This window comes from Gekko japonicus, unplaced genomic scaffold (genome assembly GCF_001447785.1).
Source record: "Gekko japonicus isolate JY-2015 unplaced genomic scaffold, Gekko_japonicus_V1.1 scaffold3289, whole genome shotgun sequence".
Classification (NCBI taxonomy): Eukaryota; Metazoa; Chordata; class Lepidosauria; order Squamata; family Gekkonidae; genus Gekko; species Gekko japonicus.
Window position 1 is genome coordinate 16848 of NW_015167636.1, and position 4104 is coordinate 20951.

The 4104-nt window shown below is 52.2% G+C and overlaps 1 protein-coding gene across 1 annotated transcript in view; it reads right to left on the reverse strand.

The window, feature by feature from the left end:
* The window catches only part of ADRA2C (adrenoceptor alpha 2C), a gene marked incomplete at both ends in the record, with an annotated part of 6846 nt that overhangs the window by 1441 nt on the left and 1301 nt on the right, over window positions 1–4104 (reverse strand). The gene's annotated exons all lie outside the window — the stretch shown is intronic.

Here is a 4104-nt window from a genome sequence, read left to right on the forward strand (position 1 = left end):
GGGCGGGGCGGGCGCCCTCCTCGGCTGCTTGCCTGGCCCTGGGTGGGGGGCGCAGCCCTGCGCGGCGGGGATCTCCCTCCTCCTCCTCCTCCTGCCGCCGGCGCGCCAGAGTGCGGGAGACAAGCGGCTTCGCGGCGCCGCAGCGTCCGTCGTCAGGCGGCGAGTGGAGGAGAGCCGGCCCGGAGCGCCCGCCCGGGGAGTGTCGGCCACGCCGGCTGGAGGGCCGCGGGCGGGGAGGGGCGGGGCCGGCATGTCGCGAGGGGGGCGCGAGCCTCCCCCCCGCCGCCGCTTCCTCTCCCCTGGCCCTCGCGCCTGGCCGTCCCCGAGGCAGCCTCCGTCGGAACCGCGAGAGAGAACCAAACCCGAGCCCTGGATCTTCCCTGGCGCCGGTGAGAGGACTGGCAGTGGCGAGCGAGGAGCACTGCCCGGCCGGGGCCTGCACTGCAGCAGTGGTCCAAGCCAGGAGGGGGGAAGGCTCTGGGGCCTGGCCGGCTGGAGACTTCTGACCCCCACCCCACACCCACACCCACACCCCTGCAGGACTCCTGAGAAGAACAGAGGAGGAGAGCCCCTGAGGAGGAGGACTCAGCTGGGCAGGAGCTGGCCACCCAGAGGGGGCGCCCTGGCATCGCTTGGACTGCTGCCCCTGCTCTCTCCGCCCTGGACCGACGGGAGCCCCAGCCACTTGCAAGGCACCAGGACCATCCCAACAGGCCAGCAAGCCCCAGCAAGTTCCAAACCAGACTCCAGCCTGCGCGCCGCCTCCTCCCCAGGTCCTCTCGCACTGCCTGCCGTCTCCTCAGCGCAGCCGTGCAGGAAGACCCGGCTCCTTCCCTGCTCCTGCCACCACGTCTTCCGCCATGGCGGCACAGGGGGGAGTGCTCCTTGGGTGCCATGTCTTGCTGGCTCAATGGCAGGGGGGCCCAGCCCCCAGATGCCCCACCACAGCTACAGGCCTGCTTTGGAGGGGCTCTTCCAAGACTGAATGGGTTTGTAAAGCAATTTTCATATGTTTGACTTGTGGAAATGTCACAGAGCGTTCTTTTCCGTATTACTGATTTGGGGCCATTGTGTGGAAGTGACACTGGAGACTCAGAGAATCCCCAGAGAGTTCCCTGCCTTTTGGTGCCTTTTGGTGCCTGAGCAGCCAGTCCCCATCAAAAATCCTTTAATGAGCTTTTCAAAGGGTTTGTTTCAAATGAGGCTCTTCAGGCACTAAGTGGCAGGAAGGATTAGTGTGTGGGGGGTGATCACCTGCTAAGAAATCAGTTTTAAGTCATTAACAGAATCTGGTGGTTTCATTCCCTTCCCAACACTTGCATAAGCAAAAGTCAAAGTCCAGCCTCAGGGCTGAGCATCTTTCCCCAAGCCAATGGCATAACCTTTGCACACACGGAGCTGCAGTGGATGCACTGAGCTTCCACATATGCCACATCTGTGGAGAAGGTGTCTCCTTGTCTGTCTACCAGGTTGCAGGCAATGTTCCTGCAAGACTGAGATGCATGGGGTAGTTGTTAACCCAGGAACTGCATTGCAACCTGTGACAAAAACTGGATAAGGGGATATACGGCCTCCCCCCATTTCCTTTTACCTTTCCCTGACAGCCCCATAGCATCCCCCCTTTCCTGCTTCCTTCTCTCCTTCCCATCCATCACACAAACTTTCTTTATCTGCCTTCTCTGTCTTTAGCTTTCCTTTCTTCCCTCTCTTTGGCAGACACTACATGGGAAAACTAATGGCTCAGTTGTGCAGTGCTGGCTACCAAGCCAGGCCCAGTTGCTGGGTGCTGTATCCCCTTTCCCCCCTCCTGGCAACCCTCATCTCCTCACCTGTTGTTGCTTCCTTAATCCCCCCCCACACTTTTATCTGCCTCCCAGTTTCAGCAATATCCATTTTTTATTTACTTCATTTTTTACCCCAACTCTCTTCATAATGGGGACCCAAAACAGCTGACATCATTCTCCTCTTATCCACTTCATCCTTACAACAATTTTGTGTGATAAGCTAGGCTGGGAATGTTTAACTGGCCCAAGTTCACCCAGTGAGCTTTCACAACAGAGTAGAAATCTGAACCTGGGTCTCCCAGATTCTAGTCTGTAACTTTAACCACTATACCACACTGACTTTTGTGAGGTAGCTTCTTTTGAACAGTTATGAGCACCTAGTCCTAGGTGAGTCATCCAAGTCATGTGATAACAAGTTTCTCAGTGGTTGCTGCCAGGCTTGGCCGCAATGAGCCAGTTTGGTGTCGTGGTTAAGTGTGTGGACTCTAAGCTGGGAGAACTGGGTTTGATTCCCCATTCCTCCACTTGCAGCTGCTGGATGACCTTGGGCAAGCCATAGTTCTGTCAGCAGAGTTAAAAAACAGCTTAGCAATGCCAGAGTTCAATAATCAGATCCAGAGTCCATGTGTGTTTAAAAATATAAAAGTTTACTACAATTCTACCATAGGGAAGGGTAAACTTGGGAGAAAATAACAGAGAGCTAAATCAGTTACATCCTCTCTAGACTAGAAGAACCTGGAAGATGGACCCTCTCACATGCTTCTTCTCCAAGACGAACAAAGAGGGGAAGAGGGGCCATAAAATGCAAAGTTACTAATACCTTGCTCCCAATCAAACTCTCTGAACATGGATGCTTTTCGCGGGCTAACAGACTTGAGCTAACATTGGCTAACACAAAGACAGGTGATTTCCTGCAACAACAGAACAGACATTTAACCCTATACACACACATTGAGTGTTTTCAACATGCAAATACCCAACACTTTTGTGAGGTAGCTTCTTTTGAACAGTTATGAGCACCTAGTCCTAGGTGAGTCATCCAAGTCATGTGATAACAAGTTTCTCAGTGGTTGCTGCCAGGCTTGGCCGCAATGAGCCAGTTTGGTGTCGTGGTTAAGTGTGTGGACTCTAAGCTGGGAGAACTGGGTTTGATTCCCCATTCCTCCACTTGCAGCTGCTGGATGACCTTGGGCAAGCCATAGTTCTGTCAGAGCTGTTATCTCAAGGACTGTTCTGGAAAGAGCTCTCAGCCCCACCTACCTCACAGGGTGTCTGTTGTGGGGAGGGGAAGGGATAGGAGTTTGTAAACCACTCTCAGACTCCGAGTGAAGGGCAGGGTATCCACCACCAAGGCCAACACAGCCATGGCAAGGGCCCTGCCCCCTCCCTCTACCTTTTACTGAAGGAAACTAAGGCTTGAAGACTGGCAATACTATTGTGGTTGCCTAGCAATGGACACTGATGCTGTTAGTTTTTAAAGCTGCAGGCACTACGTTTATTATTTGGACTTAATACCCCCCCCCCATTTTTTCAAATATTTAAGATTTTTCTGCAAACCTGGGCCTTTTTCAAGTTTGTAGAAAGATCTTCCTTGTCTGTGTATGGCTCCAGTCTCCAGATTAAAGTATCAGCCGATGAAGCCATGCTGAGAATTAGTTCTATTGATTGCTCCTCCGCTTTGTAGCATTCAAGTTTTCTGGGGCTGAGCTTCATGGCAGTGTCTGCAGGAAAGGGCAGATGCCCCTTCTTTCATTTATTTTTGTGTGTTGCCATTCTGAGCCCTTTTTGACTGTCGGTGGTCCCAAGTAGTTGAGTTCTTTTACACCATTTTAACAGCTATTTTTATGCCATTCATATGCTTTTAAATCAATGTTGATGCATTATGCACAATTGATATGCCACTTATTCACCATTTATATGCAAATGATGCATAAATACCATTTTAAAATGCTTGCAGCAGGAAAATGCAGCAGGAAATAGAAAATGGTGCAAAAATAAAAAGCTGCGGGGTTCGGTTTCTGCTGAGAAGAAACAAACTGGGATGGGCCTTGCTGAGTTGAACCAGCAGGAGTGAGGAATTCAGTAGCATCCCGAAGAGGGAGAAATGAACCATGTTACACCCCTCTAGGCAGGGGCGTAAACTACGGGAGAGAGAAGCTGCCCTGGCATATCCCGGAGTGAGCACTGGCCCTTTCTGCACTCTCCTTTTAATCCATGTTCACCACGATGTCCTTCAAGCAAGTCTGCACTAAAATAGAATTCAACCTTCTTTTTATTCCGGGTTCCCCCCCCCCCCCTCTCTCTCTCATCATACGGCGCA